Source organism: Mustela lutreola, chromosome X, assembly GCF_030435805.1.
Source record: "Mustela lutreola isolate mMusLut2 chromosome X, mMusLut2.pri, whole genome shotgun sequence".
Taxonomy (NCBI): domain Eukaryota; kingdom Metazoa; phylum Chordata; class Mammalia; order Carnivora; family Mustelidae; genus Mustela; species Mustela lutreola.
The window spans coordinates 56,202,012-56,224,854 of NC_081308.1; the positions used below are offsets into that span (position 1 = coordinate 56,202,012).

At 51.2% G+C, this 22,843-nt stretch overlaps 1 protein-coding gene and 1 long non-coding RNA gene across 3 annotated transcripts in view; one reads left to right on the forward strand and one right to left on the reverse strand.

The window, feature by feature from the left end:
• LOC131822047 (conserved oligomeric Golgi complex subunit 2-like) overlaps positions 1–22,843 on the forward strand; it is a 502,532-nt gene that overhangs the window by 221,447 nt on the left and 258,242 nt on the right. The gene's annotated exons all lie outside the window — the stretch shown is intronic.
• LOC131822059 (uncharacterized) lies at positions 551–21,886 on the reverse strand. 2 transcript variants are annotated; one of them, XR_009350080.1, is made up of 3 exons: positions 21,449–21,886; positions 20,654–20,847; positions 551–716 (listed from the first exon to the last, which is right to left on the reverse strand). It is a non-coding gene; the product is annotated as an uncharacterized LOC131822059 (long non-coding RNA). The 2 variants fall into 2 exon arrangements; XR_009350079.1 differs by lacking the exon at positions 551–716 and adding an exon at positions 10,872–11,002.

Consider the following 22,843-nt stretch of genomic DNA (forward strand, 5'->3'; position numbering starts at 1 on the left):
TCTATACTAGGGTAAATTGTACCTCAATTGGTCACCTAGCGTCACTGTGGAGTTTCCTGTGTGTGTTAAAATCTCATTGGTCACCTGTGCGTGGCCAGGCCTGACCACATGGCCTTTGCCCTTAAAAGCTAGACTGTGAAACAGAGAAGGGTTATTAGCATATATCACCACGATATAAAATAAAATCTTAAAAAAAAAGGAAATAATAGGACAGCAGCAATTAGGGTAAAAAGACTTAACAATTGTCTTGCTCATCATCACCAGCACCACACCAGTTACACGTCTGACCCCCAGGCCAGCATAGCAGGTGTGAGGACAGGTCCAGGCAGAGAAAGTGTCACTTGTCACATTTTTTGAAAAATGATAAACAGAAGGGATGCCTGGGTGACTAGGCTGGTTGAGCAGCCAACTCTTGATCTCAGCTCGGGTCTTGATCTCACGGTGATGAGTCAGTTCCACACTGGGCTCTGCACTGGGTGTGGAGCCTGCTTTAAACTAAACTAAACTAAACTAAACTAAACTAAACTAAATTAAAATAATACCTCTGTCAAAAGTACGTGAATTCACAACTTACATGTAAGTCAAGTTCTACTTGTTCTAAGACAGCATGAAAACCAAGATGTCATTATCAAGACAGGAAGCAAGATAAATTGTGTATTCCATGTGCCGTGAGATGACCCCAACTGCATCCAAGTCAGCCATGGCCCTCCACACATCTGCAAGAGAGGGTATATTATCCCCATTAGCACAGAGGAAACCAAGGCTCAGAGAGGTTAAAAAAAAAAAAAAGAGTCCAAGATCATAGCATCATTTAGCAGCATAGCCAGAATGTATAGGAATTACCTCAAAACAGGCCACACTAGTGGAAGAACACCTTAGTGTGGAGTTATGAAAACCCAGGTAGAACGCTGCCTCAGAAAGGCAGATAATCAATAAAGGAAAAATAAAGAGGCGCCTGGGTGGCTCAGTCGGTTAAGCATCTGCATTGGGCTCAGGTCATAATCCTGGGATCTTGCCCTATGTCAGACTTCCTGCTCAGCAGGGAGTCTGCTTCTCCCTCTGCCTCTGCTCCCCATTCATTCTCATAAACAAACAAATCAATAAAATCTTACGCAAAAAAAAGAAAAAATAAAGATTATAAGCTTACAATAAAGATATGAATGATGAGTCAAAGCTTTCAGTGACACACACACCCCTGCCTACAGTTCTCTGGCTAAAACATGGGTGGAATTGATGGGGTTTGAAGAACAGGAGGCACATAGGCCCGGACATCACAGCCCCAGCAGATGCAGAATCCTGGTGTAGGTTTAGCTAGCTTTCATTGTCCCTTAAAATGTCAAAGCTAAAGAAATCTGGTAGGGTTATTGAAGTCTGATCCTGGGGGATGCCTGGTTGGCTCAGTCTGTTAGGCAGCAGCCTAACATGACTCAGGTCACGATCACAGGGTCCTGGGATCAAGTCCGGCATCAGACTCCTTACCCAACCAGGAGCCTGCCTCTCCCTCTGCCTGTTGCTCCCCCTGCTTGTGCTCTCTCACTGACAAATAAATAATCTTTAAAAAGAAAGAAGAAAGAAAAAAAGAAAAGAAAAATAAAATCTGATCCACAGTATAGAACAACACAAAGGATGGTACTTTCTTGGGCTGATTTCTGTTTGTTTGATTTTAAGTAGGCTCCACAGCCAGCACGGACACTAGTGCACAGTTTGATCTCAGGACCCTAAGACCATGAACTGAGCAAAAGGCAGACAATCGATTAAACCACCCAGGAACCCCACTTTCTTGGGTTCTAATGGGACTTTTCCTAGGTTCTAATCCTAGCTGTACTGGCTGCCAGGGGGAATGAAGTCCAGCACCACAAGAAAAGCATCCCAAGGCAGCAGTCCTCTGCAGAAGATTTGCTAGTGGCTGCCATCATCAAAGAGTCAGTGGGTGAAGTTGTTGAAGCACAGTGGGAACAATGATAGCCACTGCCTTTTGGGTGTCACTGAATCATCCTACTCATCTTCAGGAAGCCTGGCCCTTCTCCAGTCAATGCAGCAAAAGCAAACTTGTTAGAAGAACAGGGGAGGGGGTCATCTCTCTCCCTCCCAGAAACTGAAGGAACCAGCCAAACAGTGCAGCACTGGAGTAAAAATAAAAATATGAAGGAATGTGGGGGCACCTGGGTAGCTCAGTCTGTTAAGCATCTGCCTTTGGGTCAGGTCCTGATTTCAGAGACCTGGATCTGAGACCCACATCAGGCTCCCTGCTCAGTGAGGAGTCTCCCTTTCATTCTCCCTCTGCCCCTGCTCCTAGCTCATTCTCTCTCTCTCTCTCAAATAAATAAAATCTTTAAAATAAGAAATTTAAAAATGAAGGAATGAATCAAAATGCAGAATTCAGAAACAGAACTACAGATATAAAAACTACATATAAAAACCTGAAATATGACCCGGTGAGTGAGGAAGGATTATTAAATCATGATACTGTATGAATTGATTGCCAATTTTTTCTTAGAACATAGAGCACACTGCACTACACGAAAAGAAAAACACAAAATTAGGATTGAATACAAAAACAAAATTATCAGTGTTATTCCATCAAGTTTTTCTCTAACATACTGATCAAAACCTCAGTTCATCCTCCAAAAGAATCTGGGTACCACCTCAGCACACACGAACACATTTTCAGGCCACAGTTCACACTGCTCCAGTCCTCACTCTAAGTCCTGAGCCATGGGCTCCTCCAGGCAAAGCCACCACCAACTATGTCAGGGCCCCTGCCCTAGAAATCCCCAAACCTAACCACTTCACAACAGGGAGACTCAGGAAGATTCAAATGGGCAGAAAAGTGGGACTTTGACTTTTTTTTTTTAATTAAAAGAAAAATACAGCAAGAAATATTTCTAGCACAAAGTGAAGAGCTAATCTCTCACAATGTCGAGAGTATTAGAATTATCACTACACCATCAATAGTTTGATAGGTCAAACAGGCCAAAAGCTGGAAACACAAGAGGAAATGCTCACAGCAAAGAGACCTGAAAGCCAGGGCCTGGACCGGCTGACATGGCTCTGCCGCTTACCACAGCGAGAAAGTGTAACTTTCCTGGGCCTCAACTTCCCTCCTGGCCAGCAGGAAAGTGGCAACACCACAAAACTCATGTCTGGTCAGGGATTACGTGAAAGGAGAATGCTCGGTGAGAGCCCTGCCACACCGCCCGTCCAGCCATAGTCTGTGCCCAGTGAATGGGAATTTCCTCTACTGCAGCCACACGAAGAGCTGAAGGATCTGCACAAGATGCCTGTTTATTTACCAGTCACAAAACCACGTTCTGCCATAAGCAGAGAGGGCAAGAGACCCCAAGAGATGGGAATATCCCTCACCCTGCCTGGACCAGGCTTTCAAGACAAGTTGGAAAGCCCACAGCAGCTCTGCCACTGACTCTGAATGAGCCTTTGGAAGACAACACCATCCCAAACAACAGTTTAATTTACTTCTCTTTAAAAAGCAGTGAGACAAGGTCTTGGCCACATCTTCATAAATTAACAGCTTAGGAGGCTAAACCCCAATGATTTAGTTATGTCCCCAGCAGGCACACCTCCACTCGTGGGCAGCTTCAGGGAGAAAGGGTGCCTCCCCATCCATGAGGACACCCTCTGACATTCATCTGCCTAAAGATGCTTCCTACCCATGGGCATTTACTCCCTGGAACCCTCCCCATCTAAGTTCCTCTCTGGATGCTGCACGAGGCAACTTCCTCACACCCCCATCACCACTGGCGACACCGCAGCTACCCCTGAGCCTTCAAGCACGGTGAACCTGTCTTTGCTGCCAAGCGTCCCATCAGCCCAGCTCCATCACTGATTTCTGTACCTATAATTAATTAACTTATGCATGTATGTATTTATTTATTTTACAGATTCATTTACTTTAGGGAGAGACAGAGAGACAGAGAGAGCACACACACACAGCAGATTCTACACTGAGAGTAGAGCACACCTCAGGGCTCAATCCCACCACCCTGAGATCATGACCTTAGCTGAAACCAAGAGTTGGATGCATCAACGACTGAGCCACCAGGCACCCCACTGTACCCTTAATCTTAAGAATAGACAGACACCGCTTCTTTCTGTCAGCCATCTGTCACACAGCCAAAGTTTCCAGAGGGTAGGACCAGGTCTGCAACACCAGTGATGCCAGAGTATCACCACAAAACTACAATCTAGTGAGTACCAGGCTCTGCTCTAAGCTCCTAATATGGCCTTCTATTTTGTACCCCTCACAGACTTACATGCTAGGTATTATCCCCAGTGCACAGAGGAGGACACTGAGGTCCATGGCTTACCCAAACGATCTACTTTTATGTGGCAGCAGCAGGGGCCTGAATCCAAGTCTGTGCCTCCAAGGCCCCTCCGTCAACTCTGCTACTCATGCAGCCCCAACACAGTCATCAAATACCTCCCTAAACCCTCATCCCTCCTGTGAAAAAGCATGGTCTTCTGCCATTTCCCAGATGGGAAGAAAGCCTGCTTGAGCCAGATATAGTGAGCTGCCCATGATTGTACAGGCCATGTCCCCCCTGTTCTCCCTCCAACACCCATGTCATTCTGCATGAGGCCCCATGGGGTCCTTCATGCTTCCAGTGGAAAACTCTGGTGAGACCACCATTCTCCTGGCAGGCCTTCATCTTGACCCTGGAGGACAGGACCAGTTAGGAGAAACCGGCTAGTTAAGCCTCTGAAATGGGGTCCTACCACCCAGGAAAACCCCCTTATCTCCAGGGCATCGCCCATGTGAATTAGCTGGCTTTGTAGAGGGCTCCACAAGCACCAGCCTTGCGGAGTCACTTTCTCTAAGGTGGTGGCTGAGACAAAAAGGACCCAGGAAAGAAAGGCATAGGCTGTTGTGGAACTCCAGTGCCTTGGCATCAACAATTAATGTGAGCAGCTGCCTCTGCTCACCAGATCTGCATTTTATGTGGGGCACACTGTTCAAAGTTTACACCCCCATCTCTGTAACCTTCACGACAACCCCCGGAGCTCCCTGCACCACCATTACCACCTCACAGACAAGGAGACAAGGCATGAGGGGTGTGTAGAATGAAGGAGCTCTGTGCTGGGGCAAACCTGGGGAGGACTCCCACAGGCTTGCTCTTCCCACTGCTGCAGAAGCAGCTGAAAACAACGAGTTTTTCAGTTTGCATTATGTAGAGTGGAAAAGGCAACCATAAAGGTCATTCAATTTTTAAATGGGTTATTCCTCACGATAAAAACAGTTCCAAAAGATAATTTCCGAGAAGTTCAACATATTCCTCCTTCCAGGTGCCTGGAATGTGATGGAATGTTGTTAAAATAAGTTCTGGCCCATCAGCATGCCAGACAGAAACTGGAAGTAAGCTGTTGCAGGTCCCCAAAGGCTCCGTCACAACCCTAAGGAGAAGACATACAACTTTCACTGTCCCAAAGTGGTTATGTTTTAAAAAAAAAAAAATAGGCACAGGTGGAACATTTTAAATTACAGACTTTCAATGCAGGGGCAGTGGGGGCAGGGGGGGTGTCCCCCTACTACCCCCAAATGTTTCAGCTATATATAGTGACTTACCAAAGTGACTCATCACAAGTAACTACAAGGCGACTGACAGGCAACTGACCGATGAGGAAGGTATTTGGACCGCTTAACAAAACCAACACAACTTAGAATCTTCATTATTGAGAAGAGAAAACCATTTATTAAACACTCGCCAGGCACCAAACCCGCTAGGCACTGTCACACGCTCTACTCATCACAAGACTGCCAAACTCAGGGCAGAAATTGAGGCTGAGTAAGTCACCTAAGGTCATGCAGCACCAGAAACTGAATTCCAACCAGGTCTGACATCAAAGCCCACCCCAGCTTGCTGCAATGCTTCAGAACCTAAGCTTTGTGATGATCAATAAACTACATGCTTAACAATGTTTACACATCTCTGTTAGAATTCAGGGAAAGGTTTTTAAAAATGACATACACAAGGGGAAAAAATAATGCAGGTTCTGGAGGCAGGCTGCCCATGGTTCAAATCTTGGCTCCTCCACTTGCAAGCTGTGTGACCTTGGACTCCTTTAGCTCCCCTGTGCCCATATTTCCATGCATTAAAATGGTAGCCATAACAGACCTTATCTCCTAAGGCAAATAAAGCATTTTGGTGTTGCTGTTGTTGTTGTTGTTGTTGTTGTTGTTGTTGTTTTAAGATTTTATTATTTATTTGACAGAGAGAGAGAGACAGGGTGAGAGGGAACACACACAGAGGGAGTGTGAAAGGGAGAAGCAGGCTTCCCACTGAACAGGAAGCCTAGTGAGGATTAGATCCCAGCACCCTGGGAGCATAACCTCAGCTGAACAACTGAGCCACCCAGGTGCCCACAAATAAAACACTGAGAATCATTCCTGGCATGAGTTAAACCTCAGAAGGTGTGGGCTGGTGTTACTTCTTGCTGGGCACTAGATAGGGTCAGCAGCCTCAGGCCCACTGTTTTAGCAACTCATTTGCATAAACAAAGCCCAGGCTCAGCCACTTTGTGCTTACCCTATGGTTTCTTCCTGTCACTAACATCTCTCCTCACTCCTGCTCTGTGGCACTAAGCTCTGGGCCTCAACTTCCCATCTGTCAAATGAGGTGAGGAGCCCAGCTGATCTATCTGAGGTCCTTCCAGCTGGGCAACCTAGGATTCTTGGTAACTCAGGGCCCAGAAATTTCAGAACCATCCTAACACAAACATTACCAGATGACACCCACTCATTTTCCTCAAATCTTCTCTTCCGTATTATGTATAAATGCTTATTTTCATGGCAAATCTTCTCCAAGATCCCAGAGCTCCACGAGCACCCAGAATAGGCTGGGCAGGCATCCCCAGTGCTGAGGCTGGGGACATGATGGTCATAAGCTCTGACCCCCAGGGGAGACGGATTCCAAATCAAGCTGCTCTGATAAGCAGGTCCTCCCTGTTAGAGAGGATTTCAACAGAGCACAGTTAAGAGGAAGTGCAGGCAAGAAACTCAGAACTTGGCCCACTGGACAGAGGGCAGTAGGACAGTGGGCCAAAGGGGTGACAGAGGGATGGAGAGGAACGGCACGATCAACAGAGGCCAGCCAAGGCAGCACTGATGCTCAATGTGAGAGGGTGGGCTGGGGACACACTGTGAAAATGGCTTCACAGGCAGGAAGGAAGCCCAGCTCAGCACAAAGCAAAGTCCTGAGCAGGAACCTTCTGGGACCAGGTTGGACACTAAGGTGAGCTGAAAATGGCTGTGGGACCCAGTGCAGTCTGAATCTCACCCATGCCTCTCACAGGCTGGGTGACCCCAGGCCAGTTATGCTACATCCTTTAATGTTTCTGAAAGGGTATATTCACTCCATAACCCTGAGCCATGTTCTCATTTCGGTGAGTGTGGGAGGTCGCAATAAGGCTTGAGACAAGAACCAAACCAGACCCTGACTTGTGCCTCCTTTAAAGTCCAAATAACCTAACAAAAGGTTTAGGACGGGAAAAGTTGAGTAGCACTGGGAAAGGGTCTGTGCTATGTGTTGTGCGCTCGCCTACGTGACTTCCCACATGCTTGCTAAACAAATGAGAACAATTCGGTTGGGTTAAAAAGTTCGTTGCTGGTCCTTGCTGCCTTAGTACAGCCCATAAATTACTTTCAGGTTTGCTGTATTTGTACTGGCATCAGCCATTTGGCGTCATGAGGAACCGTGGTTGCTTAACTAGACACAGATGTAATGTCACTATATATATGGCCTTAATGCTTTGAATAAACTTAGCACTGTTGGACATCCTCCTCAGTGCTCCTCCTGCCCCCATCTCTTTGCTTCTCGAGTTCTTTTCTTCATCCTCTTATCCTCATGTTCCTGGTTGATTTGTTGCGCTGGCCACGACAGGTGAGGATCTGATGGTGCCCACAATCTACAATATATACAACTAGGACAGCCTGGAGGGGGGTGGGCAACACAGGCTGGACAGGGAGTTAAGAAAGAGTCAGGAAGGGCGCCTGGATGCCTCAGTGGGTTAAGCCGCTGCCTTCGGCTCAGGTCATGATCTCAGGGTCCTGGGATCGAGTCCCACATAGGGCTCTCTGCTTAGCGGGAGCCTGCTTCCTCCTCTCTCTCCCTCTGCCTACTTGTGATCTCTCTCTGTCAAATAAATAAAATAAAATAAAAAATCTTAAAAAAAAAAAAAAAAAGGAGCCAGGAAGAAGTCATTCCCACACTTGAGGCATGGGTTGGTACTGACCAGAGACACTGGGCAAGAGACGGTGTCTTAAGACTGCTGTAAGACTAGCCGGGTCCAGGGGCGCCTGGGTGGCTCAGTGGGTTGAAGCCTCTGCCTTCAGCTCAGGTCATGATCCCGGGGTCCTAGGATCGAGTCCCACATCAGGGTCCTTGCTCAGCAGGGAGTCTGCTTCTGACCTCTCTCCTCTCATTCTCTCTCTCTCTCCCCCAAATAAATAAATAAAATCTTTAAAAAAAAAAAAAAAAGACTAGCCGGGTCCAGGCAAAGCACCTAAAAGTGTGTAGATGTAACTCATCTGTAAAAGGGGGGCGGGGGTGGTGGTTGCAGCTGGTTGAGCTTCTGACTCTTTGTTTTGGCACAGGTCCATTCACCTGGCCCATTCACCTGTGCCTGCATGTGTTCTGTGGTGTGCTATTTATCTCTCTCTCTCTCTCTCTCTTAAATAAATAAATCTAAAAAAAAAGGAAGTCAGGAAGGATCAGGAGGCCTGCTGTTAAGGTCCCAAAGACTCCACCCTCCTCAACTAGCCTCTGGAAATAAAGTAAGTGGATGCCCAGGAGCCTCCTGGACACAAAAATTTCCAAAGCAAAGCTTTCAATTTCATACTGGAGAAAAGGTTGCTGTGCAAATTCAAGACAAAAAAGCCAGCCAGGGTGGGGTGGGTTTGGATGGGGTTGGCCCTGTAGGGCTCTGGCCACTAAATGCCCACTGCCCAAGCCAGGATCCTGGAGTCTGTGTAGCCAGTGCTGCCTGAGGCTTCCACATCATGGCCTCGCCCTGAAGTTTCCTCCTGGAAGCTCCTTACCCAGGGAGGCCACCTGTGAGCACCCCCTCACACACACCCCAGCTTCTGCCCCTCCATCCAGCTGGAGTGAAGGATCCCCACGCCTGCTCTCTCTGGTCTCTCCTGCACAGAGAGTGGTATGTGCCCTGGAAAGGAGGGTCCCTGAGGATATCTGAGTCCCTGGCCCAAAGACAGCTGGCTTGAGAATGTGGGGTTTCTGCGCTCTAGGCACAGCAGTTCCTAGAGGAAACAGGGTAGGGAGCTCCAAGGTGGAGGGGAGTCCCGGGAGTCCAGGATCGCAGATGCCAGTGGCCCCCTAGTGGAAGGGTTTCAGTGATTCCAGAGGTGAGAGGGTCCACGAGTCAGGCCTGGAGGTGGACAAGGACTTGTGGGGTAGGGGGCCGGAGATGAAAGTGATCCCAGGGTGGTCGCAGCCCCAAAGTAGAGGTGTGGGGGTGGGGGTGGGGGGAAGGAGTCCATGGGCCAGAAAGGAATGGTATCCTGGGGCTCCTGGGTAAAAGGCACTTGAGGTGGAGGGGGCCCAGTGGGGCCCAGACTGCGCGGGCAGAGCCAGCTCCTCTCAGGCTGGGGAGCCCGGTGATTCTGAGGGCCAAAATTTTCCATCAAGTTCTGGAAAAGAAGCCTGTCAGCACAGGCGTCTCTCCGAGGGTCAGACGAGCCCAGTGGTGCTGGGCCCCTTGATGTCAGTAGGGCCCCATGGGTTCCCTGGATACCGAGAAGTGGAGCGAGGGCTGTGGGGCAAGGGCTGTGGGGCGTAGGAGCACCAGGCCGCCAGGAACCTGTCCGCCAGGCCCCCCTCCCGCTCCTGCGGACAAAGCAGCAGGTGGCAGCGGACAGGAGGGCCCCAGCCTCCCTCTCTCCCTAGCGCCCCACCACTCCCCAGCCCCTCAGTACCTGAGTCAGCGGGACTCCTATGCAATCCCCTGTGCCCTGCCGGGCCAGCCCAGAACCCCTGCCTCCCCGGGAGGCGCTACTTGCGCAGTGAGTTCGCTGGGCCCGCAGAAGGCGGTGGGTGGGGCAGGCAGGTGCGGGCGCGCTGCGGTGCTGGTGGGGGGCTGCAAACAGCGGTGCATGCCTCTGCAGGCCTGCGCGCCCTTGCCCAACCTCCTGTTCTGTCCTGTCCGGTGAGGGGGCTGGCTGCGCCCCCTGCCGGCTCCCGCTGCTCTTCTGCTGACGCCAGGACCCCAGTCCCCCGCCCAGTCCCCGCCTCCCTGCAGCTGCTTGAGCTCCAGGCTAGGTCCACTGCCGCTCTGGTGCGGTGTGGCCGGCCCTTTTCTCTCCCCAGGGCACAGTGGAGCCGCAAGGGAAGGTCTGAGGGAATCTTCCGTCTGCTCAGCGCCAGTGGACACTCTCCAGGGGCCTCTCTACCTGGTGGGCTCCACCCATGGCCATCTTGGAACCCCCGGAATCCCCTTCAGAGACCAGGTGAAGCCCTCCTTGGGGAATCCAGGCTCCTGGGGCCAAAGCGAGTTGATCTTGTGTACTGCTGTGTTTGTTCCCTGGCCTGGCATGGATTGACAGTTGCTGAATTGATCTATTCTGGGGTCATCAAGGGCAGAGGAAAGAGTTCAGGGCTGGGATCCCCAGGCCTGGGGTCCACACAAGGCTTGGAGCCCTCTTGGCTGTCCCTGACAGAATGACCAAAGAGGAACCCTCAGAAACATGGATCTGCCTTGAACTGGCAGAGCATTCAGGGACAGGAAGGGGAATTTCTCCTTCACAGAGTATCTGGAAGCCTGCAGTGGAATATGGATTTGTCTGAGCCATGGTCATCAGTGTTGGGCCAAGGAACCCCTGGCTTGCTTCTCCTACCTGTATCCTAGTTCTAAAAGGGTGTCTGGGTGGCTCCCTCAGTGCAGCATCTGTCCAGGGTCCTGGGATCCAGCCCTGCATCTGGCTCCCTGCTCAGTGCAGATCCTGCTTCTCTTTCATCCTCTCCCTCTACTTGTGCTGTCAAATAAAATTTAAAAAAAAAAAAGTTAAGAGGGGGGACAAAATGGCGCGGAAGTAGGAGGAGGCGTCTTTTCAACTTGTACCCCCAAATGAGCTGATTACCTACCAGTCACCCATGAAATCAGCCTGAGATCAGAATTATACACGTCTGGATCTCTACAGGGGGAGAAGATGCCAGTGGGCAGGTAAAGCGGAGTGGGAACTGCAAACTGATATCAGAAGATAAACAAAAGGGGGAGGGAGCTACCAGAGGCGACCAGTTGTAAAGTAATACCCCAATATGAGCGAGAGTGCCCTTCGTCTGGGGACCAGCATTAACTCGGAGACTGGTTGAAAGCACTCCAAAAGAGCAAAGGATCTCAGGGGAAATTGTGGGAATCGGGGCGGCTAGGGACAGGGGCTTAAGTCCTCGGTCCCAGGACAGCCTCCCGTGACGCTGAGGCAGAGAGAGTGTGGCTGAGAAACCAGCTCTTGGTCCCTAAGCTGCCAGCGTACTCGAGAATGCATGGGGTCCGTTTCCTGTGAGGGGATGGGAGCCACACCAGGCGGCAGAATGCGAGAGTCCTGCTATAGAGCCTGAGATACTCCCCTGAGAGAGGTATAGAGGCCCAGCTTGTGCCCTTTGATACAAGCCCTTGTTTCAGAGCCTGCACCAAACTCTCCCCCCAGAGAGGTGCGTGAAGGCCCAGCCGGTGCTCTCCCACCTGTGCCCTGTTCTCAGAGCCTGAGACCCCCGCGCGAACCTCTGCCTTCCCTGAAATTGGTGCGTGCAAGGTGGGCGCTCTTAGACCCAGAAAGACCAGGCACTCCCAGCCAGGGCCAGCGGGAAAATCTCAGTGTGCGATTGCTGCTTGGAACCTCTCTAGCGGTCTGGAGGTGCCCAAAGCTGCTGCTGCCGTGGTTTGGGGTACAAGCAAAAGATCCTCCATCCCCAGGGACAGCGACTTGGAACCTGCTCAGCCAGTGGCCAAAGGGGAACTTATTTGGGCTCTGCAGCCAGACTGAGGCTTCTCTCTGAGAGGGAGATCAGGGTGTGGTTTGTTTTCCTCTAAAACTACAAAAACCATCAAAAGCGGTCAAAGTGAGAAAAAAAAAGTGAACAAACAAAAAACCGCCAGAGAACAAAAGCCTGGAAAAAAAAAAAGTTTTATCAGAGCCCACCCCTTTGAGGGGGGGCGGGAGGACTTAAGTCAGGGAACATCATTGACTGAAAACCCACAAGGCAGGCCCAATCCACAGAAAACAAACCAAGAAAGAAAAAAAAAAAGAGAGATAGAGAAAAAAAGTACTACTACCACCACTACTTCATAGGAAAACTTTTATTTTTCATTCATTCCCACTATTCTGGTTCATTTTTTTTTATATATATAGGTAATTTTTTTAACCCCAGCAGGATGGTGGAAGGGGTACATGGCTGAGTGCCTCCCAGGTCTGACCCTTTGTGACGCCACCCGGTGCCTGCAGCTGCCCTCTGGGAGGTGTTGCTTTAGCGGCAGAGCCGGAGGGCACCAAGCGTGTGTCTGTCTCCAAAGTCCTGGGCACCACATCACAATGCCTTCCTGAGAAGCAGAATCAAGGACAGTTGCTGATCTTCATTTCTTCCCACCAAAGGTATCTCATACACCATCTTTGGAAGTTGGAGCCAGGGGGCGCCTGGGTGGCTCAGTCGGTTAAGTGTCTGCCTTCAGCTCAGGTCATGATCCCAGGGTCCTGGGATCGAGTCCCACACATTTGCCTCCCTGCTCAGGGGGGAGCCTGCTTCTCCTTCTCCCTCTGCCATTCCCCCCACTTGTGCTTTCTGGCTCTCTGTGTGTCAAATAAATGAATAAAATCTTTTTAAAAAGTTTGGGCCATTCTCTTTAGCCATTCTACTTTTCCCTGGGGTAATTTGCCACCTCCCTGAATTTACCTGCATCTTTCCCAAAATCTACTTATCTTCTAGCCTTCTTGACCATAATGAGTCTATAAATTTTCAATAGACAGTGTGAAATTACACTTGCTAATATTTGCATAACATGCACCTCTTTCGATCTCAAAGAAAAGCTTTGCACCACAATGGTCTCTAATCTCCAATTAGGTTCTGTTCCAGGATCCCACTGGAATTCTACACGCCTGTCCCCTAAGATGCCATAAATTGTGGTCCAGTTTCCCAGCCAGCCCAGGAAAGCACATGGGAAATCTTGCTGAAGTATGAGTAAGAGCCAACGAAAGGGAACATATTTATCTGCCTCGAATGCTGGGACCTGAGGAAAGCAAGTTTCATTACAGACAAATCAGGAAGGAGGTGCAGATTGCTTTTTATGTCACTCTGGAGTGGAGGTCTTCTCACTCACAGAAGCTCAAAATCTTCACAAAGGACAATGCCCCCCACCCCCAAAGTCAGCTGGGGATTCTCAGGAAAACTTTAATTGAAAGTATTACAGATTCTCCAAGTTCCCAAAATGCAGGAGGAACATCTACAAGCTAGACTGTCACCACTTTTAGACAACAATTACACTTATTTACATTTTTTCTTCCTACAAAATCATCCTCTCTCCCAATCCATGATCTTCTTTTTGTAACAGTTTCCTAAAGAAGTAAACAGGTGTCCTCCCATTCCAGTTCCATCCAAAATAATAAAATAAAAATCGTTAAAATTAAAAAAAATTGTGATTTGTTGAGACAGAGCACATAAGCAGAGGGACAAGCAGACTCTCCCACTGAACAGGAAGCCCGATTTGGGGCTCGATCTCAGGACCCTGAGACCATGACCTGAACTGAAGGCAGATGATTAACCAACTGAGGCACCCAGGAAGCCCCAAAATAATTCAATTTTTAATCACTTTGCCATAGACACTTTGGGGTGGCTTTGAAACACCAGAATCTCATTGACTTATCAGTGTCCTCTTCACCATCTCAGAAAAGGACTGGGTGCCTCTCAGAGGCCTCTCTCCCCTCCTGACCCAGGTCCCAGCCAAAGGTCCTTCACATTAGAGTATGAGGAACTGAGGGGCTGCCGGGAAGCGAGATGGGGTCTGGAAGCACCCTGGGGGTGGGGTGGGGGGCTCTGGGGCCCTCCCACTCCCAACTTCAAAGACAGCGCCTGCTTTCCCCTGCCTCATATAGGTACCCTGGGTTTGCCCTATTTAAGGTTCCTGGTTGCTGCAAAGGTCTGAGAATCTCCTAAGTAGCACAAAAGCCATCATGTGCATTTTGGCCACACGGGACAGAGGGAGTTTAAAGGACGAAAGATAAAGCTCCCCAGAATGAGCCAGCAGCTCTGGGCTTCCCCGCACATCTTTCCTGACCCTCAGAACCCTGGGAAGGAGCCCCTTGGTGCAAAGTCACAGGGTGAGCTCACGCACAGCCCAGGCCTCCTGCCCCAGGTCCTCTCCAGCCATAAACTGACCCCCTAGCCCATTCCAAACCGTCTACAGCCTCAAACCACCGACGTGCGGTTCAGCACCCATCTCCAGAGCGCCGGATGCAAGTGGCTTCCCGGCACCTTCCCTGGCCGCTCCCCAAATCACCGTGGGAATGTCGCAGCAAGGAGACAGGGAATCGATTTTTATCCTCTGGGTTGTCTTCCCTCGTAGCCCCTCAGGAGTCCCCACGCAGCAATGCCGCGTGGGCCCTACTGCTCTGAATCCACTTCCCCCGAGGAATCCGCTTTTCTTCAGCGTCTGTGTCTGCAAACCCGGCTCCTCTAACACCCCCCACCAAACGTACCATGAACCAACTGGGGAAGAAGTTCATTTCTGGTCTACAAGCCTTTAATCCCTGAGAGCTGTGGCTGATGCGGGAGCAGCTTTTCTCCAAATGGTGATTTCGATACGAGGTCCTTTTGCCTGCCGGCCCCCAACATCCCTGACGTGTGGCTCCGAGGGGCCTCCCCGCGGCCAGGCCTGAGAGTGGAGCCAACCATTGGGCTCATTTTCCACCACCCTGAATCCAGGCAGTGGCCCCGTCTCACTACAAAGTGTGCTGAGTAACGAGGTGCCGCCACCAGGAAGAGAGGCAGCAGGTCAGACAGATCTGGAGAATGACACTGGCCTTCAAGGGCCCCTCACAAGGGAAATACCATTAATTAGCAGATCTGACCAGATATACTGTGTTCCACATTCACGCCGTAAGGATGGGGTTTCCTTGAGCCCTAATCAAAGGAACTCTTTCACCTGAGATCACTTGACCAATCGGTGACTCAGTTTCCTTATACTAAAAATGAGGATAATAATACCTCACAAGATTGTTTTGAGGAGCACACACGTTACAAAGTGTTTAGATGCACCTGGGTGGCTCAGTGGGTAAGCATCTGACTTCAGCTCAGGTCATGATCTCAGGGTCCTGGGATAGGGCCGTGTCAGGCTCCTTGCTCAGCGAGGAGTCTGCATGTCCCTCTCCCTCCCTCTTCACTTCCTGCCCTCTCTCTCTCTCTCTCTCTAATATATAAATAAAATCTTAAAAAAAAAAAAACAAAGTTCTTAGAACACTATCTGCACATAGTACAGGACACAAGAGCACTTGTTAAACAGATAAAAGGGTACAAGAGGCTGGCTTCCCTTCAGATTTCTTTTTTTTTTTTTTTTTTTTTTTTTTTTTTTTTTTAAAGATTTTATTTATTTTATTTGACAGACAGAGATTACAAATAGGCAGAGAGGCAGGCAGAGAGAGAGAGGAGGAAGCAGGCTCCCTGCCGAGCAGAGAGCCCGATGCGGGACTCGATCCCAGGACCCTGAGATCATGACCTGAGCCGAAGGCAGCGGCTTAACCCACTGAGCCACCCAGGCGCCCTCCCTTCAGATTTCTAATAGGCTCCTGTCTGGGGGTCTCTAGCTCTTAGGAAGTAGACAGGCCGCAGAAGCCCAAGATTGTAGAGTTCCTCCGAGGCCAAGTTCAATTTTCTATGCAGGACAGAAAACCTGTAAAATGCATCCCAGACTTGCTTCGCTGCCTTCCTAGTAGGGAATCCGTTCCCTCAAGAGTGGTCCAACCTCTCTTCCACTATTTGGGATGTAGAAAACGTTTAGACATTTCTCCATTGGTGCTGATTCCATCCTCATTTTTAACAATCTAGCTGTGTGTTCATCTGGTCTTCTGTTAGTTCCTTTATTCAACAAACACAGAGGACTCACCGTGTCCTAACTGTGGCCAAGACATCCAGCATCTGATCCCACAAGGGAAACATATTAGCAAATGTGGCAGCAAAGAGGGATGGGGTAAGGCAGTGACATCTGAATCAAGACCAAACTAACAAGCAGAGCCTGCCATGAAGAACATTCCAGGTATGGGCCCCATAGGTATGAAGGCGGAAATGAATAGATTTATGTGCAGACGGCAGGACAGGGGACTTAGGGGACACTGGAAAGGAAGGCTGCAGAGCAGCTGTCAGCATTGGAGGCCTTGCGAAGGACTCTGGAATTCCCTTTGGTTTCAGCCGGAAGCTACATGAAGGTTTAAGCGGGGAATGATCAGATTAGCCTATCTTTGTAAAAGATCGCTCCTCTTCCACAGAAGAAATGGGGATGGGGTGGGGGTGTCCACGAGCCTAGAAGCTGGAAATGGAAGCAGATGAAGTTTCCAATATCCTGGCCAAGGAGTGAGTCTGTCGCAGTGAGAGTGTAAAGATTTGCAGTTCTAAACTTTTTAGTAAAGTGGCTTATTAAACACACAGCTAACTATGGCCCGGGGTTCCTACTTTTGTAATAAGTTTTTTCTGAAACTCGAAAAGGGGAGAGGGGCTCTCTGCACCACGTGCCTGTCGGGGCAGAACATCATCGTCACAGTACAGGGTGTTTTCGGAGCCTGTTATCCTTTTAGTACGACATCCCTCCCACCCCGAGACAATACCGTGCCTCTTTACACCAATATAAGTTGAGTTTTTCCCTTTCCCTCTTCCTTCTTTCGAGGGCAGAGCTCAGGGCTTCTCCAGAGATTTCATCCTAAATTCGTAGATCTCACCGAGCCGGCCACATTCCCCTCCCCGTGGGCGCCAGGAAACGCCGGAAACATCTGTATCTGCACCTGAACATGGGACCTTGGATCCCAGCTACAGTTACTTGTGCTGTGGTAACAATGACATCATGTCGCATTTCAGGACATTTTCGTAAATAAGGCCTCGGGTCGGGATGCTCAGGATAGGAAAAGGGTGGGTCCGCCCCTGGGCAGAGTGGCATACCTTCTCTCTCCTCCTGGCCTTTGCCCGAGTTGGAGATGCCCTGTTCCTTCCTCTTCACCTGAGTAATCATTATCTCTGCTTCCAGAAGCAGCTCAGGGGGCCACCTCCATCAGAGGGGCCTCCTCCTCCCCAACCCCGCTGGACCAGGTGACCCTCCCCAGAATTCCATATAAATCCCTGTTAATGTTGATCCCACTGCTTCCCAGAGGCTCTTTCTCCTTGACTTTACTTTGTCTCTCCTGTTGGACACCAGGAGATAGGTCTCACTAATCATTTTATCCCAGCAGGGTTCAGTATGTTGCTGAATTAATACATGGCATGTCCCGCACATCGCTGGCAGCTGGATGAACTGGAACACAGTGTGGCAGCATGTACTGAAGCAGGGGTTCTCAGAGCACCAGGGGGCTCAGTTGGTGAAGCATCTGCCTTCGGCTCAGGTCATGATCCTAATGTCCTGGGATCCAGCCCTGCGCCAGGCTCCCTACTCAACAGGGAGTTGGCTTCTCCCTCTCCCTCTGCCTCTCCCCTCCCTCTCAAATAAATAAATAAAATCTTTTCAAAAAATAAATTTAAAATAAATTTTTAAAAAATTAAGCAGTTGTTCTCAGCTGCAGGTGATTTGGCTCCCCAGGGGACATATGGCAATGCCTGGAGAAACGTTTGGTTGATGTAATTGGAGGAAAGGGCGCCACTGGGCATTTGGTGGGGAGAGGGCGAATGGAGGCGGCCAACATCTGGCCATGCACAAGACAGGCCTCAGCAAAACATCACCCCGTCCACGCGGTCGACATTGCAGAGGGGGAGACCCGCATCTAATCTAGGACCTGGCCAACCTTTTCCTAGGTTTACATGCTCAAGGGAAATGTATCTGTCCGTCAAAACCACAAGAATGTCTGAAGCAGCTTATCCTCAGAAGCTCCAAACTAGTCGCCATGTAAAAGACCATTAACAGGAGAACGGATAACCGACTACAGTACCTACGTGACGGAAGACAACACACGGTGACGAAATTTAAGATGCCACATACTCGACAACAAGAAGGAATCCACGGATGTCCTGAGGAACCGAACCACCAGAGCAAGGTAACAGGCAAACTTGATCGCTGGTGATGGAAGAGAAGCAGGGGGCAGGGAGTGACTGACTGGGAAGGAGCAGGAGGGAACATCTGGTGTGCTCAGAACGTTCCTGATCCTCATCTGGGTAGTAGTTACACACAGCGTGCCGTATGCTAGGACTCATGTGCTGTGTGTGTGTATTACACCTCAGGAAGCTTTACCAAAGGCAATGGTCCTCTAAGAGCCCCAGCAGGCAGGAATCACACACTGGAGCAGGTCCTCCAAGCATGACTTTCTAAGGATTTCAGTGCACAGCCGGCAGGAGCATTGTAGATATGTTTCTGGAGACCTATTTCACCACAGACACCAAAAACCTTACAGTGGGTCCTTGATTCAATTCTGCTTCGGTCATTTTCTGCTAAGGATTGTGCTACAGATGTGCACACAGACTTAGGTTTCAAGAATATTTATCACAGCAGAACAAATACAAGAGGGAGGCAGCAACAACACCGACCCAGAGGAAACTGTGATACCACGGACTCATTAAAATCGACATTTAAAAATGTAAATGGAAAACGACTACAATATATTAATTACAATTAAAGAGAAGGTCACCCAACAAGGTGACACCTAAGATATATGAAGAATATACTCAATATGATTAACTATGATTAGCTAAGGTCATGAGGGGTTATGGGATTTCTTAAAATTTTATCATTTTTTCCCTAAAATGTACATATATTACTTATTAATAAGAAAAAATACACAATCACACTTCTTAAAAATAAAGGTGATTTTTCAACTCTAAAACTGAGTACCAGGGGCGCCTGGGTGGTTCAGTCGGTTAAAGCCTCTGCCTTTGGGGGCGCCTGGGTGGCTCAGTGGGTTGAGCCGCTGCCTTCGGCTTGGGTCATGATCTCAGGGTCCTGGGATCGAGTCCCGCATCGGGCTCCCTGCTCAGCAGGGAGCCTGCTTCCTTCTCTCTCTCTCTGCCTGCCTCTCAGAGTACTTGTGGTTTCTCTCTGTCAGATAAATAAATAAAATCTTAAAAAAAAAAAAAAGCCTCTGCCTTTGGCTCAGGTCATGATCCCAGGGTCCTGGGATCGAGCCCCGCATCGGGCTCTCTGCTCAGCAGGGAGTCTGCTTCCTCGTCCCTCTTTCTGCCTGCCTCTCTGCCTACTTGTGATCTCTATCTGTCAAATAAAATAAATAAAATCTTTAAAAAAATAAAATAAATAAAATCAAGCTGAGTACCAGACCCCACACAACCCCCAGATTCCCCATGGATTCAGAGCCCTGCTGCCTGCAGAAGCGCTCTATCGATGCTCATCACAGTGGCTGAGACAGATTAAATAAAGAGATAACATTCCAGATTTCCTGTCTCTTATCCGACTGTGCAGATTGGTTACACAAATCCAAATCCATACATGCATTAGACCTCACGGAACTGCGTATGCCCTGTGAAAAAGTTACAGGCAATTCCCTGTAAAAATACGAAAGTATTTCTGACAGCAAAAGTTTTCAGATGCTGTAAAGAAAAAAAAAAAAAACTAAAAAGGCATGACCTTCCCTGAATAATCAAGTCTCTCTCAAGAGAAGGCTACCACTTCCCCAGGTAATCTCATTGCCTCAGACAAAACCATGTTTCTCTGTGAAGTTGAGGTGATTGCGGCTCTCTCGGAGTACTCGCAAAGGTTTGGCATGGTTATGAAACGGAACGCTATGACTGGGGCCCGCTGGTTGTGGTCACCGTCATGCCCACAGCCTGAACACCACCTCCCTCCAGGAAGCTCCCTTCTCTGAATTCTGTGTGGTAGGGGCACGTGGCTGACTATTAGGGAGCACTGCATAAGGCATACCCTGTTGCTCTCCTAGACACCGAGCTCCTCCCAGAGCCACCGAATGCCAGCTAAAGCTGGGAGCAAGGGCTCACTGTGGACACCAATGACGAGGGCCCAGGTACCTCAGCTCACAAACCCATTACGAGCGTATACATTTAACTCTAGCTTTAAGATGTTTCTCCTCTTACTTCTCAGTTAAAAAAGACTTTAAGCTGAGTAAACCAACAACAAACCCTAAGATAAAACATTTAACCGTGTTAATTTCTGGACCTTGTGGCACAAGGTCCAGATCCAAGCCCAGGCACCAGCCAGGGTTCCCTTTGGCCTGCCCTCCTATGGTTGAACAACAATCATGGAGAGCCACAGGGAGAGCGGCATTGGGTCCAGTATGGCCACTCCCTGGTCCTCCACAACACTGGTTGCACACTCTTCAACACAAGAAAATGGTGTGCAGAAACAAGGGCCTGCCACAGTAGGCTGTCGAGCAAGGAACAGAAAGCATCAGGGGACAGGTGGGACTGCTGGCTGGTCTCCACCTCTCCCAGAGGGCAGAGGCCGCAGAGCTTCTGCAGGCTAAGCAGAGACGTGTCAGAATTACCTTCCCAAAAAGAAGGCAGTAAAGGAGGACTTCAAGCAGCCACAACTGCCAGCAGGCCTGCGACCTCCAGATATCAGGGGCTTGACCATGACCGTGTCGGTAAGCAGAACACACAAGTGCCGTCTGGAGAGAGAGCAGACAGCTTAACGCTCCTAACTGGTCCTCTCACTCTTCTCTGCTCTGAGCAAGTGATCCTGAAAGGCATGAACAAAGTTGGTCAGATTCACTGGAGCAAACACAAGCCAATGAAGACGTCCCGGCTCGCACTGGGCCTCCCTCCAAAGGCTGGCTGCCCCACCCCTGGCACCTGGGTAACGCTGTTCTGGGGCCATCCACACAAAACGATTTACACACCCCCCACCCGCAACACACACACACACACACACACACACAGACAGACACACACACACACACACACACACACACACACACTGCATAGGGCTTTAGGAACCTAACTCAAACGCACCCCTAATGAGCAACCCCACAGGTGTGACTGGGTTGGACACTCCCAGCAAGGGAGGGAAGGCCCCCCTCTGGGTCCTTGCCAGCGGCAGGGTGCCGCCTGGGCCTCCGCCTCATCCTCTCCATCCGCAGGGAAGTCGGAGCGGCCCCCACCAACCACCACCACGCAACCAGATTGATTCTCGCGCTTCAAATCACCGCTGCCCAGGCCCCATCTGTGTGCTGATGCGAAAAGCCGCCCTCGAGCAGCCCGCCCGCGGAGCGTCTGGAGTTCTCCCGGCCCCGCGCTCACGCCTCCCCAGGCCGCCCCCGCCCCCGTGGGCCGCGCCTTACCGCCAGTGTCCTCGAAGCGCGGGGGCGGGCGGTCCCGCAGCGTGGCACTCCAACCCGCGCTGGCCCCGTCCTCGTCGGACTCCTGCGCTTCGGTGGCGACGGGAGGCGGCGGGGGGGCCAGGGCGCTCGTGTTCGTCGTCCGAGGAGGCGGCCGAGGAGGAGCGCGAGGCGGCGGACGTGCTTTAGAAGGGGTTCCCGCCGCTGTCGGGGCCGGACTCGCCGAACACGTCGACCCAGATGTGCAGGCTCTCGTAGGGCGCGCGGGCCGCCTCGAGCAGCGCTGGCGCCCTCCTCCGCGCGCTCCCGCCGACCTCGGCCATGGCCCCGGCCGCCGCCCGCGCGCCCGCCCCCCACAGCGCCTCCCAGCAGCACGCGCCGGGCCCCGGCCCGCACCGCGGCCCGCCGCCCCCCACCAGCGCAGCCCGCAGCACAGCGCCCGCCGCCCCGCGCCCGGCCGGCCCGCCGTCTTGGCCGCCTAGGGCCCAGCACCCGAGGAAGCGCCCTCGGAGCTCAGGCGGGGCAGGCTGCAGGCCGCGGCGGGAGGCAGGGACTAAGGCCGGGCACAGGCGCCGCCGCTACCGCCGCCGCTACCGCCGCCGCTGCGTCTCCTCGATGCCCGCTGCGTCCCCGCGCACCCTCCCGCGGCATCCCGCGCTCCCTGGCCGACCTTCCCGGGCGCGAGCCGCCAGAGACGGACCCCGCCTCCTCACACCTCGGGCCCGCCGGCCAAAGGGGAGCAGGCCGGGGCGGGGCCCGCGCGGGGCACGCCCCACACCCCTCGGCCGAGCGGGGCGAGGAGAGCAGCGGCGGCGGCGGCAAGGGGGAGGGCGGCCGGTGGCTTCCTCAACTGCGGGACGTGTGGCCCGGGACGGCCTCCCGCAGGCCAAGTGCGGCCCGGCAGGGGGGAGGGAGGAACCGAGTGGGTGTCGGGGGTTGGGGGTGACGCAGCCGGTCTTCCCGCCACCTGAGCCGGCTCACGGAGCGTGAAGCCCGCGCTCTCAGTCAGCTTCCACAGTTGGCGCCGGCGGCCGCGGGGAGCTGTCCGCCCCGGTGGTTCTGAACCAGGCGCTGCGGAAATTCCCGGTAGGCGCCGGGCCCGAGGGTCACGATTCCCGCGGCTGCTGTGGCTGCTGCTGCTTCCGTGCTCCACAGCCGGCTGTGCCTTGAGCTCTTGCAAGCGCAAGGGCTATCTGGCTTCCGGGAGCCTTGCTCTAACAAGGAGCCCGCCTTGCCGGTTCATTCCTGGGGTCAGGTGGTGACTCAGTTTCGCTTCAATACCCCTGTAATTTGAGGGGGTCAACATCCGATCTTAGTCATTCCTCCCGCCTTTGACCTTTGACATCTTTAAACTCAAAATATTCATTACCTTCCAAATATTAATTACTCTAATAGCAC